At 42.5% G+C, this 14,575-nt stretch overlaps 1 protein-coding gene and 1 non-coding gene across 2 annotated transcripts in view; both read left to right on the forward strand.

Annotated features, from left to right (window-relative positions):
* Nucleotides 1–14,575, forward strand: part of LOC124612514 (proton-coupled amino acid transporter-like protein CG1139) — a 945,634-nt gene that overhangs the window by 140,233 nt on the left and 790,826 nt on the right. The gene's annotated exons all lie outside the window — the stretch shown is intronic.
* On the forward strand, nucleotides 6,936–7,010 carry Trnap-ugg. Its single transcript has one exon. It is a non-coding gene; the product is annotated as a tRNA-Pro (tRNA).

Here is a 14,575-nt window from a genome sequence, read left to right on the forward strand (position 1 = left end):
ATGTTTGTGTCGTGGCCGGTTCAAATTCCTTTGGGCCGGCCGGAGTGGCCGAACGGTTCTAGGCGCTACAGTCTGGAACCGCGTGTCCGCTACGGTCGCAGTTTCGAATCCTGCCTCGGGCATGGATGTTTGTGATGTCCGTAAGTTAGTTAGGTTTAAGTAGTTCTAAGTTCTAGGGGACTGATGACCTTAGAAGTTCGGTCCCATAGTGCTCAGAGCCATTTGAACCAAATGCCGTTGGAGGAAGAAATTTTAACCGACGACTGGGGTAGGGGAGGTAATGCTGTGAGGTTCCGGACCTCCACACTTTGCTCCAGTAGCCTGCTTAAAATGATTCAACCACTCCGTAGTGTCTCATGCAATGATGGGATGCTATACCTTTCTTAATGATTCGTACATCGCATGAAGACAATAACCTCGGTGAACTTCGTTGGTGCTATTCGAGAGGAATAGGCTACATGACAGAACCATGTTCACTTTCTCCCTACCATTCACCCGTAACAAGGCAACATTACACTTTACAGGCACTCATTACGACCATCCACACCTGACCTGCAAGCCACCCAAGTGATGTAAGATTAAATTCTTTTTAAAAATGCCACACGAATTAAACTCTATGATAGAGTCGTGGCTGTTCGTTCAGTCGTGTTGTACCCGTTCAGTGTTCTGCATTAGCAATGTTGTGTTACTGTACGTATTATATTTGCCCCGACAAAAGATGGTCTAACAATACCACCACTTGCAAAGTAGGTTAGAAATCAGATTAATAATGTTTCTCACGCAGCAATGTTCGCTTTATCGGGCAACAACAAAGTTATTGACTGTGAATGGTATCGTCAGAATGGAAATAATGAAGTCACTGTAAAAAAGTCATTAATTTTGGAACTTATCTTGAATGGATTCCCACGTAGATTTCGTCGAAGTTGTTATGGCTCATCTTGTTGATTCTAGGGTGATTCCACTTTGACTGCTAGAAGGTCCAGATCTGTATTTTAGCAATATTTGAAGACCTAACAAATGTGTTTTTCAGGAAATTCTTGATGATCAAACAATCCCAGATGAGAATAATGGTATGGTAGAAATAATTTTTGACTTGGTGTTCACGATCCACATTTTTATTAAACTTCTTTTAAATTCACATACACTTCTTCTTAATTGTCACCTCATCAAGAAAACAGTTTTGTATCACTCTTCATATATTTAATTTCCACTTTAACCAAACACAAGACTTGACTGTTCTTTTACAAAGCGAAATAACAACTTAACTTCTGCAAAGTGAAACAAAGACTGCTCTGTGCGCATTCGCGCCAAAACGGTTACAAGTAAGTCAAAGATTATGACAATCTCACAGTAATGAATACACACAAGAACCATATGACTGTAATATATCGATACATCGAAGGACCTATACATTAATAAAACCAAATGTGAATATTGTCACAAAAATATGTCTGTTACTTCGCAGAAAAGTAGTACGATATTACTGGTATAGAGAACTGGGGTTGGAGTGCCGTAATGGTCACGTAAATGAAGAACCATTACAATGGGACGTTCAGGCAGTAATCGCTAATGATACTTGAAGGTTAGGGTAATAAAACGGACAGCTGCGTGAGTGGATTCGTGTCAACAGGCTATGCAATTTCTCCCGCGTTGCAACAGCTTGCCGCACAAGCAGCCGTGGTTTCACGTCTCGGTCGTCGTAGTTGGCAGCTGCCGTCGCACCACAAACCGGATGACGGGGAATGGGGCGGAAGAAGTAGGCGGATGGCGTGTCGGCGAGGTTCAAGGAAACGGTTAACTGCCTAACCGGTTGTAACTGGATACGTGTCGGCGAGTAACTCCTGATACGGCGGCTTACGTAACTCTCCAAACTCGTTCTTGTGCAATATCTGCGTGTGTCGCAAAGTAGATGTCAACCCTGTTTTGCCAAGCGCCATAATTCACATTCGGACGAAAGATGTCGCGTTACTCTACAGCATAAAAATCAATTTGTGTAATCTAATTCAGATGTGTCTTATTTGACGGTCCTTGAACGTTCACTAACAAATGTCATTGTCAGTTCCTGACCTATACTTGGCGGAGACATGACGCTGACGTCGGAACTAAATGTCGTTCTAGTTGGTTTCCCAAGCTCGTGTATGCTAAACATTGAGCTAATGAAGTTTTTTGGACAGTACATAAATGAAAAACAGTTCACTAACATTCTCCTCTGACTCGCAAACAAGCAACAATTGTTCTTGTATTCCTGAATGAAGAAATGTAGTTGCCGTTGTATTTTACAGGGTAATGAATCATAATCTTTTACATCACCCGGAAAAGAAACAGTAAAAAAAATGGTTCAAATGGCTCTGAGCACTATGGGACTCAACATCTTAGGTCATAAGTCCCCTAGAACTTAGAACTACTTAAACCTAACTAACCTAAGGACATCACACACACCCATGCCCGAGGCAGGATTCGAACCTGCGACCGTAGCCGCCCCGCGGTTCCAGACTGCAGCGCCAGAACCGCTAGACCACCGCGGCCGGCAAAGAAACAGTAAAAAAAATGCCATGTTGTGGTGGACTTCGAATAAATGTAAAAACATGTTCTTGTTCAAACCTTTGCTTGGGTGTTTTAACGAAAAGTTTCAAATTTAATCTTCAGTCTCTTCATCAGTAATGAAACTAAACGAGCGCTGTTACGGCTATATAAGTATGTTGTACGTTGGTAAGTCAATTATTATAGGCAAAGTAGTTATAAAATTTTACTGTAATCAAATAGGAAACTCACAAGAGCATCATTTTTCGATATAGTCCCCTTGCGTTTCAACACACCTCGTCCATCGTCGTACAAGCTTCCTGATGCCCTCATAAAAGAAGGTTCTCGGTTGAGCTGCGAGCCAGGACTGCATCGCTTCTTTCACTGCTTCATTCGAGGCAAATCGGCGGCCCCTTAGTGCCTGTTTGAGTGAACCAAACAAGTGATAATCAGAACGGGCAAGATCGGGACTATATAGAGGATGATCCAGTACTTCAAATTTGAGTTTCTGGAGCGTTTCAGCAGTGTGGGAAGCAGTATGCGTACGGGCATTGTCTTGCAATAACACAACACCTTTTGACAGCAATCCTCGGCGATTGCTTCGAATTACAGGCTTTAGTTGATAGTAAGCGTCTCACTGTAACGTACACTGTTTATTGTTGTGCCCCTTTCCCCATAATGTTCCAGTACTGGACCTTTTGCGTCGCAAAAACCCGTAAGCATCAGTTTTCCTGCGGACCGTTGGGTTTTGAACTTTTTCTTGCACGGCGAATTTGGATGCTTCCATTCCATACTCTGCCGTTTACTCTCTGGCTCGTAATGATGGATCCATGTTTCGTCACCAGTAATGATCCTGTCAAAGAAGTTGTCCCCTTCGTTACCATAGCGGTCCAAATGTTTTTTTTTGCAGATGTCCAAGCGCGTTTGTTTATGCAACTGTGTGAGTTGTTTTGGGATCCATCTTGCACAAACTTTATGAAACCCAAGTCTGTTGTGGATGGTTTCGTAGGCAGAACCGTGACTAATTTGCAGACGATGTGCCACTTCGTCAATAGTTAATCGTCCGTCTAAGAGAATCATTTCACGTGAACGCTCAATGGTCTTTTCATTTGTGGCGGTAAACGGTCGTTCGGCTCCTTCATTGTGCGTAACACTTATGCGACATTTCGGAATTTTTCAATCCATTCGTCGACACTTCGTTTGACAAAACACTGTTCCCGTACTGTACCGAAAGTCTTCGATGAATTCCTGCCCCTGATACGCCTTCCGACCACATAAAACGGATCACTGAACGTTGCTCTTATTTGATGCAAATAGACAACGGAGCAGCCGTGATTAACAGCACGGCAGCGATAACGAAACTAACCTAGCAGCTTGAAAATTGTAAGGATATAACAACAAATAAACAAAGTATGCGTCATCAACGTAAAACGATATTACTACCAAAATAAAGAAAAATATAACTAAATTGAGGATAATAGTTGACTTACCCTCGTACATGTACAATGACTAAATGCTCACACTGCACTACATGGTATACAGTTTGTAAACGATAATTGTTTACAACCCAGAGTGGCGTAGGTGAAGTTGAAACGAAGAAATTGATATAGGACACTTGTGATCCTTCAAGCCAGAAAACAGCTTCAAATTGGCTTACAAAAGCCACCAGAGTTACAGCACATACGTGCCACTCGTTTATTTGGCAAAATCGTCGAATTTTAAAAACCCACTGTTCTTGCATTTAGTAAAGTGGGATAACGAAAAACGTTGCGCTTAAAACGCCGTACCTGCTGAAGACTTTGCCGGCCGGAGTGGCCGTGCGGTTCTAGGCGCTACAGTCTGGAGCCGAGCGACCGCTACGATCGCAGGTTCGAATCCTGCCTCGGACATGGATGTGTGTGATGTCCTTAGGTTAGTTAGGTTTAATTAGTTCTAAGTTCTAGGCGACTGATGACCACAGCAGTTAAGTCGCATAGTGCTCAGAGCCATTTGAACCATTTTTTGCTGAAGACTTTCTCCTACCTGCAGCTGACTGTGCATAGAGTGGATGATTCCCAAAATGATGGCCTCCAATAAAAGAGGATATTTTAGGTATTAAGCTCAACTTCGTACAAAGTTAGCCGTAGACGCGTTGATCGAAGTTGACAGCAGCAACCGTAAATAAATTTTCAGTATACACTCCTGGAAATGGAAAAAAGAACACATTGACACCGGTGTGTCAGACCCACCATACTTGCTCCGGACACTGCGAGAGGCCTGTACAAGCAATGATCACACGCACGGCACAGCGGACACACCAGGAACCGCGGTGTTGGCCGTCGAATGGCGCTAGCTGCGCAGCATTTGTGCACCGCCGCCGTCAGTGTCAGCCAGTTTGCCGTGGCATACGGAGCTCCATCGCAGTCTTTAACACTGGTAGCATGCCGCGACAGCGTGGACGTGAACCGTATGTGCAGTTGACGGACTTTGAGCGAGGGCGTATAGTGGGCATGCGGGAGGCCGGGTGGACGTACCGCCGAATTGCTCAACACGTGGGGCGTGAGGTCTCCACAGTACATCGATGTTGTCGCCAGTGGTCGGCGGAAGGTGCACGTGCCCGTCGACGTGGGACCGGACCGCAGCGACGCACGGAAGCACGCCAAGACCGTAGGATCCTACGCAGTACCGTAGGGGACCGCACCGCCACTTCCCAGCAAATTAGGGACACTGTTGCTCCTGGGGTATCGGCGAGGACCATTCGCAACCGTCTCCATGAAGCTGGGCTACGGTCCCGCACACCGTTAGGCCGTCTTCCGCTCACGCCCCAACATCGTGCAGCCCGCCTCCAGTGGTGTCGCGCCAGGCGTGAATGGAGGGACGAATGGAGACGTGTCGTCTTCAGCGATGAGAGTCGCTTCTGCCTTGGTGCCAATGATGGTCGTATGCGTGTTTGGCGCCGTGCAGGTGAGCGCCACAATCAGGACTGCATACGACCGAGGCACACAGGGCCAACACCTGGCATCATGGTGTGGGGAGCGATCTCCTACACTGGCCGTACACCACTGGTGATCGTCGAGGGGACACTGAATAGTGCACGGTACATCCAAACCGTCATCGAACCCATCGTTCTACCATTCCTAGACCGGCAAGGGAACTTGCTGTTCCAACAGGACAATGCACGTCCGCATGTATCCCGTGCCACCCAACGTGCTCTAGAAGGTGTAAGTCAACTACCCTGGCCAGCAAGATCTCCGGATCTGTCCCCCATTGAGCATGTTTGGAACTGGATGAAGCGTCGTCTCACGCGGTCTGCACGTCCAGCACGAACGCTGGTCCAACTGAGGCGCCAGGTGGAAATGGCATGGCAAGCCGTTCCACAGGACTACATCCAGCATCTCTACGATCGTCTCCATGGGAGAATAGCAGCGTGCATTGCTGCGAAAGGTGGATATACACTGTACTAGTGCCGACATTGTGCATGCTCTGTTGCCTGTGTCTATGTGCCTGTGGTTCTGTCAGTGTGATCATGTGATGTATCTGACCCCAGGAATGTGTCAATAAAGTTTCCCCTTCCTGGGACAATGAATTCACGGTGTTCTTATTTCAATTTCCAGGAGTGTATAAGGTATACAGCCAACCGGTTGCATAAAATTATTACATTATACTTATGCAACTGGTTGGCTGTATATTTCATATTCTGAAAATGAACACACTGTTTATTATAGACTTCCAGCCTTCACTGTAGGAAACGAAGTTGAATAGAAGAGTAAATTGGGAAATAAATTTCAATAGCGAACTGCTGCCTCACCATTGAGAAACAATGAGTAACATCACAGCATTTCGTAACAAGAAGCGCCGAGACGAAGGCGAATCATGGTTAAAGCCGCCGATTTTAGACGTCTACGCTCGCCGGTTTTAGAGCTCTACCGACAGAGTACACAGAAGTTCCTCCACAGCTACAACAGTTGCATTAATGTCGTAGCAAATTTTGGCGAGAAGTACTTCAAGGTTGTAGCTTTAAGATGTATAAGGTAACAGGCATTAGTGTCTTGTGGACTGGGTTAGGAGGCACTGATGTGTCTATCAGAAGCAAACTTTAATAATCATATATATGACGGTAGTATCTGTTCCCAAAAGAACAGTTACCGTTTATGACCATACAGCTTTGCTAGAAAATGAAATGATAATTAAATGGACATCCTAGCTGCAAACCGGCGTTAATATAGTTCATTGGGGACATGTTGAAAATGTATGCCCCTACCGGGACTCGAACCCGGGATCTCCTGCTTATATGGCAGACGCTCTATCCATATGAGCCACCGAGGGCACAGAGGATGGTTCGCCTGCAGGGACTTATCCCTTGCCTGCTTCCCGTGAGACTCACATTCCCAAAATGCGTGCAAAGGGTAAGACCCTGCAGGCGAACAGTTCTCTGTGTCCGCGGTGGCTCAGATGGATAGAGCGTCTGCCATGGAAGCAGGAGATCCCGGGTTCGAGTCCCGGTCGGGGCACACATTTTCAACATATCCCCAATGAAGTATATCAACGCTGGTTTTTGCAGCTAGGGTGTCCATTTAATTATCATTTCATTTGATAATGAAGCTGTTTCAGAGAAATAGGCTACATGCCGTCACTAGGTTTCAACGTTCCCAGTCGCTCGTCACAGAAACACAACCCTACACACTGGAAACAGTCATCGATACTGAACCCACATATTGAAAACATGGGAACACGTAGGGTCGTCTTCTCCGAAGCCCCATGTTTAGCAATGTGCGCTGAACGCCGTGAGCCGAAACACTCGTGTCTGCACCAGGGCGCCTCAGATCTCCCAAAGATCTGTCTTAGTTTGCAGTGCAAGCAAACCCTCGACTTCCACGTTGTGTGATGCAGTGGACACGTCCACCACCTTGCCACCTACTCGTGGTTTCGCCGTCATTCAACCACTTTCCTTAGATGCTTAAGACAGAAGCACGCTAAGAGCCGAACAGCTTCGCCGCTTTCGAGATGCTCGTTCCCACGCTCCGGGCCATAACAGTCTCCTCTTCGCGGAAATCGCTTATGTAAATATATTTTCCCATTTGCCGTTCGCATCGTCTCTTATCCACTTATTTACTTTCCTTACAGCCCTGAACTTGTTTTTTAACAGCAACTGTCAGTACCTTTAGTTGCTAAACTAAATAGCTAATAAATAAACAGTTGCCACAAGTTTATTTAAACCTGACTTAGGATTCGATACTACTACGGGAAAAGCTACGTGTAACACTAAGTTGCCGTGAAACACGCTAATGTTACCCTCTGAGAGTACTTCAAAGTTCGACCGTCCGTGAGTCTAATGGAAAAGGGTATCGGACTATAACTTTAAATTTTGTGAAGTTGACAGTAAAAACAAACGGGCCGTAACCTTGGGAGTTAACAGAAGTGGTAAAATTATAAGTGAACGAAAAAAAATGAGCGGTAGTCAGCCTTTATAGACACATTAATTTTGAAATATATATATATATATATGAGAAAATTGGGTATTAGTTACTGAAGTTACTTTTGTTGACATTTCACTTTGAATAGCAAACAGGATACAAACTGACACAGTGCCCTCTGTACTGTGTGTAGCAGCAGTTACCAATAACACACACACACGCCAGTAAATTATGGGGAGCAAAATTGCACCGAGCTTTTACCAATGACGGCCACAATCATTAGCATTACTTAATGAAAATACTGAAACATCACTGCATAAGTGCGTAACTAATTTTGGACATGAGATGCTTCTATCTCGACTGACATGAATAACACAAATAAACATGAATAACATCTTAAATACACTGCATATAGCAGTTTTCCCTAGTAACGGCAATAGTTCTTTTTTTTTCTTAGTAGGAGGACAATACGATGGGGTCCCATAAACTGGTATAGTTTCCCTAGCCAAGGTTCTCTGATTATTGCAAAAGTAAAAACTATCTCTAAAAGGTAATCATTCAATTAAATTACTTTGCAAGGAAATAAAATGCAACACTGGGCTTAACTAACTTCAAAAGAACCTTTCATTATGGGTACCAAAACTACACAATCTTTGAAAATATGCCTAACTTCACTTCTAATAGTGCTACCGCAAATCGGTTAATTAAAGAAATAAATGTACTTGTACTTTAATCACCTATGAAGCAGGTATTCTTGGCAATAGTATTTACGCAATCTTGCACTGTAATCCTACAAAACTATGTTTTATAGTAAACTAAGAATACCTTACCAAAAGCCTATCCAACTTCATTTTATAGTTTTAGCTTTTAAATAATCAAGATTTTTACTTTCCTATTGATTGACCTTTAAAATTTTTTGCTTAAACTTCCTACATTAACAGTTTCACTTGGTGTAGTCCATAAAAAAAGCACCCAAATTTTACTCTTACTTTAACTTTTGCTATTTCTTGTACTTTAGACAAAAAATCACTTTTACAGACGTGACTGCCAGAATTGTTAATTTAAATCAGGATACTCGGTTTTAGTAGCACTTAGGTGAGGACTATGCGTAGGTTCGTGATCACGATTGAAGTTATGATTTCGAACACCTATCGACGTTTTATGTGATTATTATTGAGACAACACACAAATTAACTGGTCCATACCAGTATACATTACGTAACTGAATGTATGTAGTCTGTGAAGCAGTGGCGAAGATTAGTGGCAGGCGAAATGGTGGCTAACTGTACTCACGCCTCTTTATGTGCGAATGCTCTGTAAACCCTCTTCTTTGCTTCGGATTTTCAATATATTAGAGCCATTCCATTATTCCGTCAATACCAAATAATAGCTAGGTCCACAATCGAGGGAAATCCCTTCTAACGCAGCTTCCAATTGCCTCTCTTAGCACCGTCGAGTTGTACTGTGCTAAGGCTAGCCACACATTAAGTGCCGTTCCCACAAACGAGCCGCTCAGTTCGACCGCCAGACCCACCTTTTACATCGCGCCATGCCACTTTCGTTGCGGAGGGACTTCCCTACAGCGTTAACATGTTATAAATACAAATGCCCTAAACGTGATCCAGCTTTTAACATACTTTTTTCATAGACATATTCATATTACAATAATTTAAAATTTCAACATATTCTTTTGCTTTTTTCATATACACATTACAAAACTCTAATTTTCTTGCCATACGTCAAGGAGTTCAAACAACACAGAATGCACACTTCTTAAATTGCAAATTCGATATAAGTGTCACAAGCTGAACAGAGGAAAACATCGAATACTCACTCTCGGTCGGATTCACGTTATCATAATTTCTACTGAATCCATACATATTATAAAAGCTGACGTACGTTTATGTATGCGTATATATGTAAGCACAAGACCAGTTTCAACCAAACTTGATACACACATCCCTTACTGTCAGGTAACAAACGTTCTCGGGGTAAGATGCACCTTCCTATTATAGTTCAGGGGAAATGACATCATAAGACACTGAGATGCGTGAAAAGCTTCCGCACTGTCCGTGACTTTTAAATTTATCACTTCTTTGCTACTTACTCTATTCACAAGACGTTTTGCAGTCAGTATCCACATATGACGCTGAATGCACTTACAAAGTTATATCATTGTATGATACACAGGTCAGGAGACATGACGTCATAAACACTGGGATACGAGAAAAACTGCCGCCTCATGCATGACGTTTAAATTTATTACTTCTTTGGTACTAACTATATTCACAGCACATTTTGCGCATAGTATCCATCTATGCCACTGCATACGTCTACACGAATACATCACTCTACGACCCATGGTTCAGGAGATATGGCATCATAAACGCTGAGAAGCGTCAGAAAATGCCGTATCATGCATGAAGTTGCAGCACTTTTATTCGTTACCACAAAAACACTCCTACAGTCGAGTCATCTTAAGCTAATTCAGACTCCTGGCTGAAGGTGAAAACAATAGCCATCTATAGAGCTACGAAGATGTGTTGCCATAAGACGTTTACTAGATACCGTTGTAGACACGCGGAGAACCTGTACCTATACATTTGTATATTATGCACACTTCTTTGTACGACTGCTTCATGATTTCAAAGGTGTTTTCACGCATACAATGAAACATTGTAAATCGTTTCCTTGTCACGGACTTCCGTTTGTCTTTTGATCTGTCAAGAGTCACGAAACACACCTTTTCCTCTATTTTCTGCGACATCTCTACACATAATTAGATGCTCTTCTCCAGTTCTCTTCATTTCTATGAGCCTGCTACGTTTTGCGTCCTCATTACTCTGTGGTGTTTACGTAGTCCACAGTGAGTTAGCTGATCAGCAACAGTCTGTTTGTTATTGAGAAAGAGTCTATGTTTAAACATCTTTTCCCGCCGATTGTGTGTCTAGTCTGTAATTTATCTCCTCGCTTAAGCTTTGATGTTAATCTGCGGCATCACACTTCAATACTTTAAGATTTTTGTTTTGTTTCGTTTTAGATTTTCGCTCTTTTGATAAGATAGCCCACGTATTTAATATGTAAGCAATGAATAACTAAGATACCTAACATCATTTTAACTATCTGACATTCATTCACACCTCTCTTCACTTGCGTGTATCCTGTCGCGCGCTGTACACTATAGTATAGTTTGTACGTTTTCTTTCTCTAAGTTTACGTTCCGTTCCCCTTGCTATCGCCACAGTCACCTGTTAACCTAAGGAAGAAAAGTCGTACGCACTTCTGTTTTTTTAATCATGTTAAACTTAATGAATGTGATGTCGTATTTGAGCTGTTTGTGTATGGTATTTTCTGAACGGAGATTGAGAATCAGTCCAGGATTTGCCTAAACGAGCGCGGAAGACCGCCTAGAAGCCACACACAGCCTGGCAGGAGTACCAAACCAAAACGACTTTAATCTACCGTGAGGATTCGCTCTGCTTACGGTACACATCTCTGTCTCGCAGATTAGCGCGTTGCAAGTTAAATGGTCAGGTCTTTTGCCATTCCTTTATTATGAGCTGGGTTGATTTGGGGGAAGAGACCAAACACCGAGGTCATCGGTCTCATCAGATTAGGAAAGGATGGGAAAGGCCGTCGGTCGTGCCCTGTCAAAGGAAATTGCCTGAAGCGATTTGGGAAAATCACGGAAAACCTAAATCAGAATGGCCGGACGCGGGATTGAACCGTCGTCCTCCCGATTGCGAGTCCAGTGTGCTAACCACTGCGCCACCTCGCTCGGTCCTTTATTATGAGTTTCCCATCATAGCGAGCAACCAGAAAAGCGCATTGACAGTAGAAGACAGCTAGTATTGTTATTTTTTAGTTCTGTATAAGGTTTCTGAGATACTCATTGAAGAAAGCAGAGCAAGACGCCAGTGGCGGCAGGATGGATTCGCATCCTTTCACAACGCGGAGAAACTGCTGACCGCGTGTGAGGTAGTACGGAATGCGAACGCTGAATGGTGGGCTCCCGTCATGCACCGCAGGCCGCGGGGCGCCGAAAGGGTTGCCGCAACACAAGGCGATGGCACACCCAATCCGAGACGCTGCAGATGATAACTCAATACGAGCAAGCGCATTACAGGTAAATAGCCCAGAAGAACCGATTCAGCTTTTATTTTTTTTTTTTTATTAAAACCTGTGGATTCAGAAAAAATCTTTTTTTTTTTAAGTCAAGATCGCAAGTATGATTTTTTATTGATAACCAGTTAGCCATCTTCAGATCAAAAAATTTTTTGTTTATTGTACAACGCCAATTGACAATACATTTCGTCATAATTTTGTTTGAGCCGCATTATGTTTATACAGCGCAAGTTTACGAGATCGTCAAGTGCCGTGCATAACAACAAAATCAAACATTATCCACATCTACATAGTGAGAACGTAACTGACAAGCATATATTATGTGGAAGGCGCAAGAACAGAACACCCGTACAATATCTCATATAACAGAGTCAATGTTGTACGGTTGCTCTGGTGCTGTACCTTCAGAATAAGAAACGAGTGTCGATTACGTTTTCAGTACGAACATGTGGAGAATGTTTGATTTTGTTACTGTACATGGTACTCGACGATGTCGTAAACTTGGGTTATACAATAAGCATTGTAGCCGAAACAAAATTATGACGATGTGTCACGCCAATCGGTTATGCACATTAAACAAAAAATCTTGTGATCTGAAGATGGCTGATTAATGTAGGCGAAACTAGTTAACACTTAAAAAATTATACCTGCGGTCTTGACTAATAAAGGATTTTTCTGAATTCACAGCTTTCATTTATTTACTTTCGCCATTCATATAACCTGTTTTATCCAATCAAAACATTCTCAAGCTGGATTCGTCTTTTCATCTGTTCGTTCGTAACATACCTAATGTCTCCCTTAAAGTGTTGTTCGTATTCCAGTCACAGTCCAACCTTCCGTTTTCCCACTGTGGAGAAAGTAGTGGAGAGTGCTGTACTTTGAGGATAGTCTGTCTAAGGATTTTCCTGGTCGTGTTTCAATCTAGTGATAGATTTCGGAATCAAATGAAGGAATACGCACTAGATACCACTATAAACAGTTTCCTACATTTTCTACACTTTTTGTTGTTGCGAAACGCGAGACTGTGCTTTGAGCAGCATTGTATAAATACTCTGGATTCCACACATTTAAGTGCTGTATATTATATTACCCTATTTGGAAGATGCTCTTAAGTCTTCAGTTTAAAAATTTTATGGCAAGTACAATTCTGTATGTTTTCAAAGCAAATTGTATGGAAAATGCGGTAAGATCGGGTAGCTGATAGTCTAAGATCCTATGGAGCTAAACTACTTAACCTAGAGATTATCAGATTTAGTAAAAGTAATATGTTATTCCTGAGACGTCATAGCTTCAGCACTTTTTTTAAATGAGGTTCTTTTATAGAAAAAGTCAAATCAACCAGTCTTACTCCACTAGTGGGGTAAGAGAGGGTACACATACTAACTTTATGTAAATATAGAAAACAAAGATTTTCGGTCGAAAATCAACAGAAACCTTTTATTGAAATACAATGCAAATAACAAAATTATTAACATGTAAAGCAGCAATCCTCATCATTTGCTCCACTAAGGCTTTCGTGGCCCCAGCAAAGACATTTTCCGCGTTTAACCCAACCTTCTCCTTCTTCCGCGTTTGCAAATACGTTGTCACAATACCAGCAATTGACGTCTGATTTATTTTTATCGTCTTCATCCACAGAATCATTGTTGAAGGACTGGGAATTCTTTGGAACACTCCTTTTTTGTGTTGGTTCTTCACAAAAATCTCTTCTTAGTATATTTGCTTTGATGATGTCTTTTTCTGCTTTTCTGAATTTCTGGAAGTAATTTTCTCTTCTTTAACACCATGTTCTGACGTATTTGTTTTTTTTCTTTTGACTGACATACCCGATTTTGCCCCCACTCAACACACGCGGTGAAAAGAAAAAACACGCCAGTATGGTCGCTCTTTCTTCTTGATCAGCGGAGTATAATTCTGTGTGTCTCCACCACAGCGCACAAATAGTGACAAAAGAAGCACGGTACCCAGCTTCACCCCACCATCTGGTCTTACCCCAGTTTTCCCTGGACAGTTAAACCAAACGTTGTTGGTCGTGCAGCATTTTGTATCTTGAAACAGTAGGTCTTTTACAACGTGATGTTTGCAAATGAGTTTATTTAGTCTCTTAACAATTTCACCTGTCTTGAAAATAACGATTGTGTCAGTCGGCTAATGCTTTTATTGGCAAATGTATTTAACTTCATAAACTATTTTACAAGCTGGGCATCCGCAGCTGTTGACAGGTATGATATTAGGAAGAACTCCGCTAACAGCTGATAAAATTGTTCTTTATTAAAACACAACCGGTTTCGCGTCCTAAAGCCGCATCATCAGGTGCAACTTTCATGGTAAAAAGCAAAGTACAGTGTCACCCCATTTTGTGGATATTAAAATTAATAAACGAATGTCTAAAATACACTCACAACGTTAAAAGATAGTAGGTACATCCATCGCTTCTAGTTAAAATTTACAATTCAGAGAATTTTGACAACACTATGACGAGCGAAAGGCAACGAAGATGTGCTCCATTCATGCAGGACAAATCGATAATAGATTAC

This window comes from Schistocerca americana, chromosome 4 (genome assembly GCF_021461395.2).
Source record: "Schistocerca americana isolate TAMUIC-IGC-003095 chromosome 4, iqSchAmer2.1, whole genome shotgun sequence".
NCBI classification, from domain to species: domain Eukaryota; kingdom Metazoa; phylum Arthropoda; class Insecta; order Orthoptera; family Acrididae; genus Schistocerca; species Schistocerca americana.